General features: G+C 39.1%; 1 protein-coding gene across 5 annotated transcripts in view; it reads right to left on the bottom strand.

Annotated features, from left to right (window-relative positions):
• The window catches only part of myo1b (myosin IB), a 74522-nt gene extending 61435 nt beyond the window's left edge, over window positions 1-13087 (bottom strand). For all 5 annotated transcript variants that reach the window (XM_036139567.1, XM_036139568.1, XM_036139569.1 and 2 more), the window contains exon 1: window positions 12814-13087. The gene's annotated coding sequence lies outside the window, so the exon portion shown is untranslated. The remainder of the gene's footprint in view (window positions 1-12813) is intronic.
• Between the last annotated feature and the right edge of the window lie 516 nt (window positions 13088-13603).

The raw sequence follows: 13603 nt of genomic DNA, 5'->3' as shown, positions 1-13603 counted from the left end.
GGTCCGGAGTTGCAAGTGGCTCTTTGGACCTTCCACATGGCTCCTAAAGGTGATCTATTATGCTTCATTTTAATCATTTAGGATAGGTCTATGGGCTTATACAAAACATGTTCATTACATTTGTTGGCACAAAGTCATTCTCAGATAATGAGATTCCACCTTCCCAGTTTCACTTACTTTGAGCTCCTTTCAGAATGAGTTGTATTAGGTATCAATCACTTTTATGCAAATTAGCTGTACACAGCCACACCCCGATGTGCAATGTTAACACTCAAACTTTATACATGTGAAGATGTCTGCAAACAGATGCACCATGGTACAACAGTACATCTTTGAACCCGAGTCAGACCCAGAACCTGTAGAAGTGGAGCCTCCTGCACAACCAACAAAGATGCAGCAACCTCTTTCTGAACGGTGAGTAGCTGATACCTACATGACAACTGTACTTTAAGCCTGCTTCACATGGTAGGGTAATTGGCCTGATCTTTTACCTGATCTTCACTTTCCGACATGTCCTGATTATGGGGATGGCTCTTCAAATAATCTTAAGAGATATTCTTGACATGCGTGGTGTGTTAAGAGTGATTACAGTACACTGTGTCACTCACTACCTGATCGGCCCCATAACAGGACCCCTGAGCAGTCTACAAGACTGCCTGACTGTAATGTTTAAACTAGAAGTGCATTCATGTAAGGCAGCCTGCACCTGGAGTATGCCTAGCAACAATAAACCAAGTTGATTCAATATAAAAGTTACATTTATTTTGGCCTTATGTTAGAAACAGGGCAGTGCAGTCTAACTACTCCCGACAGAGGGATAGCTCTCCCTCTCAGGTAGTATGTGTGTACGCGGTGGGGCGGAGTTATATCACACACTTGTAACAATATTTAATGTACCTTATGGTCCAAAAAATATGTTATTAATATCTTAGATACATTTTTCCTAACTATGAGGCTTTAAAAAAAAATAAAAATTCTACAAATAAACATCCCATAGAAGAACATGTATCCACCCTTTCTGCACAAGCGTTTTATGCTTTTCTTTATTTTAAAGCCCAAAATAGAAATAAACTTGTAGTTCTCTAAAAATGACAAATGTCCTACAGTAGACATTCCACAAATATAAGTTGTATTTTTTTCAAAAGGTCACATGTCATCTATGGCTTTAAACTAGTTTTATATAGCTAGATTTAGGGCAAAATTTATCTTTGAATTGTAAAAGCTGCAGACCCCTAGACTAATCAGTTTTGTTTTTGATAAGAGACTTTTGTATTATAGCTCTTAACAGTAGCCTTTTGAGTTCATCTTCAGTACAGTTACCATAGTACATGTAAATTTACTTGATCCTTATTTGTTTAATGACTTAGAGCTTGCGATAATGTTTGTACTAACTTGCATTGGCATCTGCAAGTCTGTTAATACAGAAGTGCTTAATGTTCTTACATTTTACAGTAACTTGCAAAAGTATTCATGCCCTTTTGACTTGAACATGTGTCACTTTGCTATAAGCTAAACATATTTTCTAGAGATTTTTGTGATAGACCATCTTAAACCAGTGCAAAATAAAGTTAGAGGAAAATCATTTTCTATTTTTTTATAATCTGAATGAGTGGGTAGCCCATTCAACTCCCTTTAACTAAAAGTAAAAGTTTCTTTGCCATCTGACAAACACACCTTCTTCCAGATGTTTGCCATGATCCCTAAACTTCTTATGACACAGGGCCTTCTTACCGCTCTTATTTTATTTTTTTATTTTATTTTTTTTTTAAAAAAAAGGTCAGATTTGTGGAGTTGATGACCAAGTTCTTTAAGGAGATTCTCCACAGTCCCTCCAGAATTATTATGGGCCTCTTGGTTTCTTCACCATTTATTTCATTACAGCCTAAACTAACTTGATGGGATTGCTACCATGATAAAGTATTTCCATCTCCAAATGAGGGTTGAACAGTGCTCTGCAAGATAATCAAAACTTGGGATAATATTTTATAACCATGCCCTACTTTAAACTTCTCTAAAACTTTATTCCTGGCCTCACTGGTGTGTTGCTTAGTCTTCATGAAGCTTTTTGTTCACTAATGTTCTCCAACTAACCTCTGAGGCCTTCACAGAAGGAAATTAACTTGCACACAGATGGGCTTCGTTTATCAATTAAGGCACCACTGGGTTTCATTTAGTGGCAAAAGCATAAAAAAGTGGATGAACACACAGGAAAACCTCACTTCAAAATATCATTAAATAAATAATAATTAAAAAAAAAACATTATTTCCCCTTAACCTGAAAAATGAGGCACTACTTTGTAGTGACATACCTTTGACAGCACTGTGCTGCATAGCTTCACTACAAGTGTACAGCCTACCTTGTGATATAAACAGGTGTTAAAGGGACACAGCCAACTCCCCCCTCAGTGAAAACAGATGCTAAAGCCACTCACTGACCTCGGGGAAGAACAAGATGTGTAGATGTCTCCAGAGTGCCTGGTCCATTCCTACCCAAAACACATTACATCTGTCTACATCTTGGAAACCCTTCATCCCCCTGTGCCTGTAACCCACTAGCCCAGATTCAGAAGAGGCCTCTGGGCAGCCATAGACACAATCCCATTAATAAAAGTCGCTCCCTGCTGCTAAATCTTGGGCTGTGTCCAAAGAGAGAGAATGAGAGAAACCCCTCGCAGCTATGATTTAATTCAGCGGATTATCCCACTGCTGAGAAGCAGATAGATGAGGAAGTTGACCTATACAATTTCAACAGGTCAATAACGCCACCACTAATTTTTTGATAGAGATTTTTATGCCAAATGAGCAAAAAAGGAAATAATGATTTTAGGGAATATTTATTGTGAGATAGATATAGATATATCTATATATATATAAAAAATAAAATAAAAATAACATTTGAGAATGATGTCATTAATTCTGGGTTAGGAAATTATTCAACTGAACCGTTGGTTCCTTGGTGGAAGAATCATCAAACAGCTTCTAATTCAGAAATGGTTATACTTTTATTTCTGGGGTATAATACACATACATATACTTGTGTCAACGTTCCTCAGCAAGTTTCAGCCTCAAACGCATATTCCTTGTAGCCTTCAACAACCTTCTGTCATATTTCTGGCGAGACATCTGGGCACCTTTTTGGCAGAAATCTCAAAGTCCATTTAAAATGGCTGGGCTTTTGGCTCAGACCTAGTTTTTAAGCATTGTCTCTACATTTACACAAGGGCTGATGTCAGGAATTTCCAAAAGCTAAATGGTAGCCTGCTTTATCCAGTCCTGTTTTTAGGGATTGTCATTTTCATGCTAGAACAGCATGTTGCATCTAAGTTTTAACCATCTGTCAGCCTCAGACAAAGTGAAATGGGTTACAGTGATAAGGAACAGTCCAGGAACCACCAAGGCCGTAGCCTGTCATGAACTGCAAACTGCTGACCCCCAAAGTCAATTCCCACAGTCAAGCAAGTTTTACATTTCCATAAACAAAGGATGTGGAGTGGGGAAGAAGAAAGAAAAAAGAATTTCTGCTACAAAATCAACACAAATCCAATTTGCAGTAACAAACAGACAAGCGGAGGCCTTCTAGAGAAAAGGATAAAAATCAGACAAAACACAGATTTTAAAGAATCCTACCATCATCAGCCAGGCACAGTAGTAGAACCATTGTGGTGTGGGTCCGTTTCTCTGCCAGTGAAACTAGTTTATTAAAAAAAAAAGAAAAAAAAAAAAGTAGATGGACTAATAAAAAGCTGTCTCAACATTCTTCAACTTCACCACAAATCAGCAAGATTGTTGAAATTTTGACAGAATAAAAAAGGTATTCCAAATTGACAATGATCAAAAAAAAAAAAAAAAAAAAAAAAAAAAAACTCAAAATGTGTTTGTTTTGGAATAGACAATGCAGGCTAGCATAAAACCCTTTCACCTCAAAGATTTGACAACTGCTATGCATAAAAGACTAGTCCGTGAAAGTAAGCCAACTGCTTTAAGCAAACTATACAAATTCTGCCTAATACAATCAAATATCCAGCCAAAATGAAAGCGTTTAATTTCTCCAATTTGTATAATTTTAGGCTGGATTGAATTAAGGAAAAACAAATTTACTTCTTGTTTCAAAAAAGAAAAATACTTACAATCACTTCATTTGATCCTAAAGAAAGCCCAAAATTAATGGCATTCATGCTCATGATATGTGTATGTAAACTTCTGATCAGTGTTGCAATTCCTGCATCACTTCTTACTCTAACCAGTGGGAAGCATCGTATGCATCCATGTGTTTTCAGCTGCCATTAGTCTTAAATTTAAATCTCCCGATTCACTGACGCAGCAGGCCTTTGGGGTCAAACAGCCTTTTGACTCTCTGCAAGCATGTCATCCTATTTGAATCCGTTCTCCAAATCCTGCCCGGGTGCAACAGATGGTTGTAATTTACACATCATTTAATTTTGGCTCAATAAATGCTGACCTCATGCATTTAAAAAAAGGAGCCATTATGTTCAGTTAGGAAACTTCTCTCATATAATCAAACTGTGGAGACTATCTGATGAAAGAAAAAGGCTGCAGTCTGCAACGCTTACGCAAGTGATGGGAACGTGCAATTGCAAAAACAGACATGTTTCAAAGAGACTCCCCACATCACCTCTTTGAGCTCATTATCATCACTGCAACTCCTATGCCTAGCCGGATTAAACAGTCCGCCATTATTATATCTGCTGGTGCTCCACTTCCTCTCCACAGTGTCATGCTACACAGTAGAGAAGGTCACTTCTGATCCGATGGCACAGGATCCAACTTATAAACCAATCCATACCTCCCACAGACTGCAGCTCCATTTTCAGAGCAGCCAAGTAGCTCAACAGCTGAATACAAGCAGTGAGGTTTTATCATGTGAAGGCTGTTAATAATGGCCTGACTGAACCGGCGATTTCAATACATACTATTAATGTTAGGAGACATGCTTCTGACCTAGATTTCAAAGCCCGATCCAGCTATGAGGGGAAAACATGAATACAACCACTATTAAATATAGATGTATTATTAACAGGGTCTAACATGTGGCCACGTGAGCGTTTGCTTCTGTCCTTTAGCAAGGATAAAAATTCAAAAACAGAGGTCAACAACCGCGCAAGCACTCACATGCAAAACACACCACTGAAAACAAACTAAACACATAAGTCAGAGGAGCAGCTTATGCTCATTATCATGTTGTGCTCAATAAAAACAGAGCAGCTAAAACTGAAAAAAATTAGCAGTATATTCAGTGTGATCAACAAATCAACCCTGCAGTATGGGATGAAGCAGTTTGAGGCAGCAGAGGTGATTTTCGTCACGCTACCTTGAGGAGGGTTGTTTGAGAATCTGGTGCAGTCCGTGTGGAAACAAGTGATATTAAAGTCTACTATTTGGAGGGTATTATTCTGGAAATTTACCACAGATCAGTTTTGGCCTCATCACACGGCACAGTCACAACATCCCTGCAGCTGCCAGTGCTGGAGATTAAAGCCGTGTCTAACAGAGCAGAAATAGCACATGTGGCTGTGCCAAAGGGCAGGGCAGAGGTTTTAGGAAACAGAGGCGAGGCGAGGCCAGGACACCAAATGACAGGCACTCCCACTCCCAGGTGCACTCAGACGCAACTGAAAGCCCTTTTTAAAGTTTGCTTTCAACACTTTGGACTTGTCCCGCCTTCTGAACTCGTCCTTGAATGAAAGTAAAATTAAATTTTATTTGGCTAGCTTAAAACAATTAAACAAATAGAAGTGTGTGTACAGTTTTATTATTTGTCCCCTTAGAGATTATTTTCAGAATTAGGGTTTCTAATAATGATTTCATTTAATATATTTGGAAAAAGGCTAAACTGGCCCCATGTGAAAATAAATGTTTCCACTTGTAAACTCACAAAACAGCTGTAATGGACCACAGTTTTGGCAGTCCGAGTTCAACTTCAATCACTGCATCCAGGTCTCATTACTGCCAGACCAAGAGGATGGAGAAATCCGTTAAAATAAAACTGATTCTACAACAAACCGGGTCAAAGGATCTCAAAAAGCAATGCAACATGCCCCAATCTGCATAACTTCGAGAACAGATCGCACAAAGTCATAGACATCCATCAGACTGGAAAGGGTTACAAAGCCATTGGAGGGCTTTGGGACTCCAGCAAAGCACAGCGAGAGAAATTATTCACAAATGGAAAAAACATTAACGTTTGTGAGCCTTCCTCGGCTTGCCTCAGCTAAAGTCAGTGTTCATGACTCAACCGTAAGAAATAGACTGGACAAAAATGGCATCCATGGGAGAACTCCGAGGACAAAACCACTGCTGACCAAAAGATCACAAGGGCCCTTTTCTCATTTGCCAAAAACAATCTTCATGATCCCCAAGACTTTTGGGACATTTTCTATAACTTGCTGGAATTAACCATAAATTTTGTTGTCAGAAAATCCTGAAGAAGAATGCACACAAACTGATGTTTGTGACCTTAAGATCAATGACACTTTGATTATGTCGCAAGACCAATCAAAAATATAATTTAAGTGAAGGACTTCTGAGTGGCCAATCAAAGTCTGCCACTAAATCCAACTGAGATGCTTTGGCATCATCTTAAAAAACAGGCCATCCACTGCCTTTTGCCCTCAATATGTCAAATATTATTTGAACATTCATTTTATTTAGTGTTTACAGAAGGTTATACTTGTTAGGCATTATTAGTTGGATAGAAAAATTTGCAAGAGGGCAAAAACGTTCTCACAACACTGCATATACAGATGTATACAAACCTCAAGTTTCATTATTTTTGGGATATGTGTTTGTGTGGGTAATTACTGATTAAAGTTAGGATGTTATTTATCATTTGTACAAATATGCAATACTTAAATGCAAAAAAAAAGTGTGATAATTTAGGATAAAATAGGAAACAAAAAAGGGAATACAGCATACGACCAATTACAAAATAGTGGAGTACAGGCAGGATCTTGGAAAAAAGTTTTTGATATGCTCAAACACTTTAACTTAGTTATTTTACATTGTCTATATTCAAATAAATACAGTCAAATATTTTGCATCCCAAATTAACAGTGGGACAGAGTCTAAATCATTGCAAATACAAGTCACCGCATTTGTCACAACTTTTCATACCCTGCAACCATCCAGGTAGGTCAGCCGTGAATCTGTAACCCAAACAAACAGGTCTTCATTTGCAAAGTAACTCAACAAGCACAGACTAAGAGTTGCAAAACTCCAAATCATAGATGCCAATCAAGATGAGATAAATGAACTGGCTCAGCACAAGAAATCTGAAGCAGGTATCTGTTTAGCAAATGGTATGGAGTGAGCACATGTTGTGCAAGCTGAATAGAAAATAACTTCTGCCTTAAGATGATGTCATGGTTTTAAATGATACTGAAGTTTAGCCTAAACTCTGCCTGTCAGAAAGGAACAGACCACTAACAAGATCCACCCCATCTAAAAAAGTGCCCAAAACTCAGCTTCCTCAAGTCCCAAACATCTCCAATCAAATCTGACGGAAATATATTTAAAGTGCTCACATTATACCAAACCATTATTCATATATAAAATAAATAAAAAAATAAAAAAAAGGTAAGCCAGCTTAGGCTTAGTCCACTATACATGTTTATGACCGTTCCAGCCACTGTGGTAAAAAGTGGGTTGCTGCAGGTTATTATCAAAAAGCTTTAATCAAAACAAATCATACAGTCCTTGTTAAGCAGATTAGTTAAGATGCCTTGATTTGAAGCTGTTTTATATACACAGACAGAAAAATTTTGATCAATTTAAGAACATTTATTACAAACTGAAAATGATGCTTTTGTTACATCAGTTTCTCGGAACTTCTCATAAGTAATCCACAACTTCCTGTTTTTGAGATATAAATATGAAACGCTTGCTTTACCCCCCACAAGCCATATTTGCACCATGTTTGTTACATACAAAAGAAAATCTCCAAAGCTCACTGCAGCCAAGAGTGAAATCAATGGACTAGAAAGTTTCCATAACACCCATTTGATGCTTTTTTGTTTGCAAATAATGCCTAAAACTGAAACAGGTCAATCCTGTACTATTCCTGTCTTGCAAAAAAAAAATAAAAATAAAAAAATAAAAATAAAATAATACTCCAACATCTTGCAGTTGATGGGGTCATCAAGTACTTTAATAGGCTTTCCTTAGCAGGACTGTACTACACTGTTGGTACTAGGGTTGTCACGATACTAACAATTCAAACTCAATATCAATATCCAGGAAAATATTCAATACCACGTTTGATACTACGGGGACAAAAACATGACAAATACATAAAAAAAAACATTAAAATGAAAAGCTCACCTTTTTCAATCTCAACATGAAACATGTTTTCTCAACAGAATAACTGATGCTAGTTAAATGTGTGTACAAATAAATGCTAAATAGCCCAGATTAACACATGCCTAGTAGCACGCAAGCCACAGCAAATCACATTAACGCAGACCACCAGTCACACCAACAATGTTGTGTTTAATATATTAAATTAAACTATGAATGGCAACTTATTAACGTGTCGTAATTCATGATGAAGGCCAGGGTGTCGGTCCTTCAGATGTTTGGTCAAGTTTGTTGTGTTGCTTGACTTTGTTGTCACCACTTCAAAGCATTGTCTGCAAACAGGGTCGTCAAGATCTTTGGGTTTCCCTTCTTTGTTTGCCTCGTATGCAAAATATTCACTATCAACACCATGCCAAACTAGTACTGTGGCTGGGTACGACGTTTGAATATCAATATTTTTAACAACCCTAGTTGCTACCCAAGTTTGTTAAAACAGCTTGCTGTCCTATCAGCACAAATGTAAAGCATGTGGAGTTCAACAAATTCTACTTGTAGTTTAACTGGAACTTTGTGCTTTGGTCAGATGAGGCCAAGAATCAGCTTTTCAACTAAAGACACATCAGGTACATCACATGTCAAAGAATGAAAGGAATTTGTGGAAAAAAATCACCTCATGCCTACCTTTAAGAATTGCAGAGGGCCAGTCATGCTGTTGTCATGTTTTTCCTTTAAGAGCAAACCTATTATGCTTCCTTCAAAACAAGTTAGGATTGGTCTCTGGGTTATACAAATTATCTAAGAATGATTTTGTGCACAAAATGTAATAAACACCTCCTCTGTCACTTTTATGCAAACAAGCTGTATGATAGGTCCCTTTTAAAGGATACGGGAAACCCATGAATTCTGAAGTCCCAACCTATTTTGAATAAAATACCTGGTGGCCTATGACAGAAAACAAATAGATTTTTGCTGGATGTTCCTAAAGGATAATGGTATAAAAGACATAGGGCAAAAATCAGCAGAAAAATTGTCCAGACCCAAAAATCAACCTTGTTTTAGGCCCCGGAAGTTAATCCTACAGAAAACGTATGGGCCGTGCTGAAGAGAGGTGAGTAAAAGATGACTCAGGATGATAAAGAGATTGTACGGAAGACATGGCCAAAGTTCCTCCTTTCTTCATGTTCCAACCTGGTTAAATGTTACAGAAATGTTTGTCCTACTGGCAGGGCGGTACAAATTTTACTGGCATTAAAGCAATTAAACCCTTATTTCCATTGCACACCAACTTTCTGCATCTTTTTTTACTGGTATTTTGACACCAACTTTGGTGATGAGATCCAAGTCTTTTAGACTGAAAGGCCTCTTCATCACCCTAATCTTTAACTCCATCCACAAATGCTCTCTCAGATTTCTTCCAATATGTTCTCTCTATAAATGTAAACTGAAGGCTGGATCTTCTCCTTTTGAGACTACAATGCAAAGGAACCAGTTTATTTTACGTTTTACTGGTCTTTACAAAGGGAGCAGACAGATTCTATAGAGACTATAGCCAGAGCAGTTGAAGCCTCTGCATTTTGACCTTCGAATGCAACATCTGGCCAAATATTGCACAACGCTTTATAGTTCACAACATCCTTAGTTGTTAGCAAGTCATTCAACAACATATTCAAAGGTAACATTTCTCTTGATCTAGATATATTTACATGCATGTGCGACTTATAATGAGGTACGATTTGCATCCAAATGGAGAAATTTATTTGGCTGTTATTTTGGAGCTTAAATGTGTAAAAAAGTTAAAGAAAAAAAAAGTAAACTCTCTTACTTCTCAACTAAAGCGGCAAAATGTGAGGAAAAAGAAGAAGGGTGCGTTTAAGCAGTCAAGTACCCTCTGCATAAGAGGCACACAGTCTGGCTAATGCTTATAGGAGTGAATTGAAAAAGCAGCTGTGCAGGACCTGACGAAGCAGAGAGGGAAAAAATGAATGTACAGTATTCATACTGTGACTCCCAGGGGACGGAACGGAGGTGAAACATAAGCAGTTAAGCTGAATTGGTGGCAGGCATCCAGAGTTGCGCTGCACAGTGAACAGTTCTCCGAGGGAGTTAACTCAGAAAACATGCGCTTCCCTTTTTAATTTAAAATCAGAAGAGAAAAATCAGTTGGATGCTGATGTGCCGGGGATACGTCGCTGAAGTAGGATCACTGAGAGAGAGCTGCCGGTTCGCCCTGGCTTCAGAGTGGCTTTCTCTGTGTTGACGCAGGCCTAACAAGCCACACGCCCACTACACAGACTGACAAGTGCAAACACTATTCATCACCATGGCATTGGTGGAGGGACTTTGATCCTCTCTATACCCCCGCTCCAGACCGCGGCATGTCACCCCACAGTGTTCCTGATGGGTTTTTTGGCACATTTGAAAATACTGAGGCAACTCGCTGCACGCGGCCTGAAAAGCTCCAACAGAGTGGAACTACCGGCCACAAGTCCCTCACGCTGCCCCCTCTTCCAGCTGAGCTAAATGGTTGTTACCCTCCTCCTCCTCCCTCTCACAGCTCTGATAGCTCACTACCTTTCACAGTCACACAACATCAATGTTTGTTTGATCGGCACGCGTAATAAAGTTCCCATCTGGTTCCCCCACGCCGAAGCCTGCCAGAGGAGGCAGGACATAGTTGGTGAAAAAAAAAAAAAAAAAGCACAAAGGGGAAAAAGACAAGACTTTTATTTTGCAGAAGGTCTTCTCTGATCCCTTCTGTGACGTCAAAAATATCACCAGAACAAGAGGCGCTCCTTGCCTGGAACAACAGCAACATTGAATGTAGCTGTGTTTTCCTAAGCATGGTTTGATGGGGATAATTAAATTGTAAAGTATGCAAACCTATTTTATTACATTCTCACCAGAGTTGCAACAGTAGTTTTTCCCTCTCATAGGGTTGAAAGTCTTTTACTGTGACTAACAAGTCTGGATCCCACAGGAGAACACAGCTCAACCCATCATGGGCAAACTTATGAAGTTTCTTGTCGAACAGAAGATGGATTTAAATCATCAGAAGCTTTTAAAGGTGCTAACCAGACTGTTCAGTAAAGTTACACTCACTTTCAGATATATTGTCCCCCCTCCCTCATTAATGCAACATTTCATAGCCATTTCTTCCTGTTCTTTTCACTTAAACCTTCATTCAAGGTAAAACCGGCGCCTCCAAAAACAAGCTCCAGAAACACATGATTTCGGTGAACTCCATAAAGGCTTAAGGAAACTAAACGGAGTCCATCTTAGCAGGTTTCATGGAACTCCAATTGGAGATAACTCTCTGTAAGTGTGTGTGTGTGTGTGTGTGTGTGTGTGTGTGTGTGTGTGTGTGTGTGTGTATGAAAAAAGGAACAATTAACCATGCCCTAATTAGGAACTACAATTTTAGGTCAATAAATGAATCAAACAAGCATGCATAGTGATGCAATTATGTTTAAGGTTAGGAACACATACTTGGATTTGTCAATAAGGATAATCTGGCATTTCCTTTATGTTCTGATGGATTCCAAACTATATAAGGAGCCGCAGCCTTTTTGTCTGATTAACATCCAAAAATTGCCATCAGCCAGAAACAAAAAACAAGACTGGTGCGTTTTTAATCAGATTCTACATCTAAAGCTGTCAAAAGTCTGTCCATTCATCATACTGTTCAACAGTGCCAGGTGATCGGTTCAGCTCTTCCGGTGCCTGGTGTGACGTCATCACTCCAAACAACGCAGAAATAGCTGGTTCAGGGCACTTTTTCTTTTCCCCCAGAAACTTTGCAATTCCTGATACTCTCCAGTGGAAATGCAGACTTCATTACTCATCTGGGTTTTATTGTCAGCCTACATTTGTTAGTGATGAAAACCAAACACTGGCGCTGGTACCTTTTACATCTCTGAGCGCACTAAGCAACACACTCACACCACGACATCCAGATTCCGTGGCCGCCCACACACCGCGGTGCCTTTAACGCAAACAACCGGACCTTTCAGGTGTGCTCCTGCATAAAATTATTAGGACCTCTTACAACCAAACAGACTGTCTAACATCCAGTTTAGCGCAGCTAAAAAGTTGGGTGACAGCTCGTAAAGACTGCGTCCTTGCTGTCCTTGCAGCGGTCGGACTCGCTCCTGCTCACAGATGTTGGCAATTAGCGACCGACAAACAGGACTGCTTCTTCCCAAAGCGCCCCGCAACTCAAACGCAACATTAACATCCGTTGTTTTGATTAAAGACAGCTGTGTGCTAAAGAAGAAGTAAAGAAATAAAACAATAGAAGCTCAAACACCTCTGCTTTAAAAAAAGAAAGAAAAAAAAGGAGGAGTAATGAATGACCCGGGAGGAAGACAAGCCAGTGATATTAAAAAAGTTAACTTCTGATGAGTTGTGTAAATGCAACACTTAGCAAATGTGTCAACTTAACATTTAAAACATTTAAAAAAAAAACTCAAAGTCAGCCAAGCAGCAGTTTATCCACCTCACCTCTATCTGTGAAAGAGTTGCTCCTCCTCGTCCTGAATCCGGTCCGCGGACAAGACTGGTCCCAGGGTGCTTCTCTTCACTCAACTCTGGAGAGGACTCCCGAAGCCTATCCCGGCTGTTTTCGGCTCAACTCGTGTCTGGATGAGGCTGAAAGCTGCAGCTCTCTCAGCCGGGATCTCAGCGCTTTGACTGGAGCTCCGGGTGGATTTGAGAGCTCACAAACTGCCCGGGCGTAGGGAGTGGCTGGAGCGGCGTCTCTGGGTTTGTCCAGAGTCCCTTAATCACCTCCTGGGCGGGGGGTTGGGAGGGAGGGAGGGAGGGAGGTGGGTTGTGATGCATTCACGGACTGTCGGGAAAAGGTTTGCTCTTTTTTTCCCCCTTACAGCTGTCCACAAGAAGCTTAATCGCTTTACAGGAAAACTTTGTTGTTATTTGTAAATTATTATTTTCCGTTGATACATAACGAATACACAACATTTTAGTTCAGAATGTTACATCATCCCAATTAACAAAAAAAAAACAAAACATTATAATACAGAAATATGGGCCTAATGAATAGTAAGTTCATCTGTTAAAAGGTTTTCTTAAAGGTCACTTTTAATCAGACAAACGAGACTCACCACAACTAATATCTTAAAATGTATTAATAAAACAATTTATTATACATGAAAAATTGCACATTTGTCTAAATTGTAGCCACATATAGGGCAGTTTAGACTCTAAAGTAGCTTGCTTTGCAAATGTCGCAAATACTTTAAATTAGTTTGGGGGTACATTTTGCAATGTTTTC

Source organism: Fundulus heteroclitus, chromosome 7, assembly GCF_011125445.2.
Source record: "Fundulus heteroclitus isolate FHET01 chromosome 7, MU-UCD_Fhet_4.1, whole genome shotgun sequence".
Lineage (NCBI taxonomy): Eukaryota > Metazoa > Chordata > Actinopteri > Cyprinodontiformes > Fundulidae > Fundulus > Fundulus heteroclitus.
This window is presented reverse-complemented; position numbering and strand designations above follow the sequence as displayed.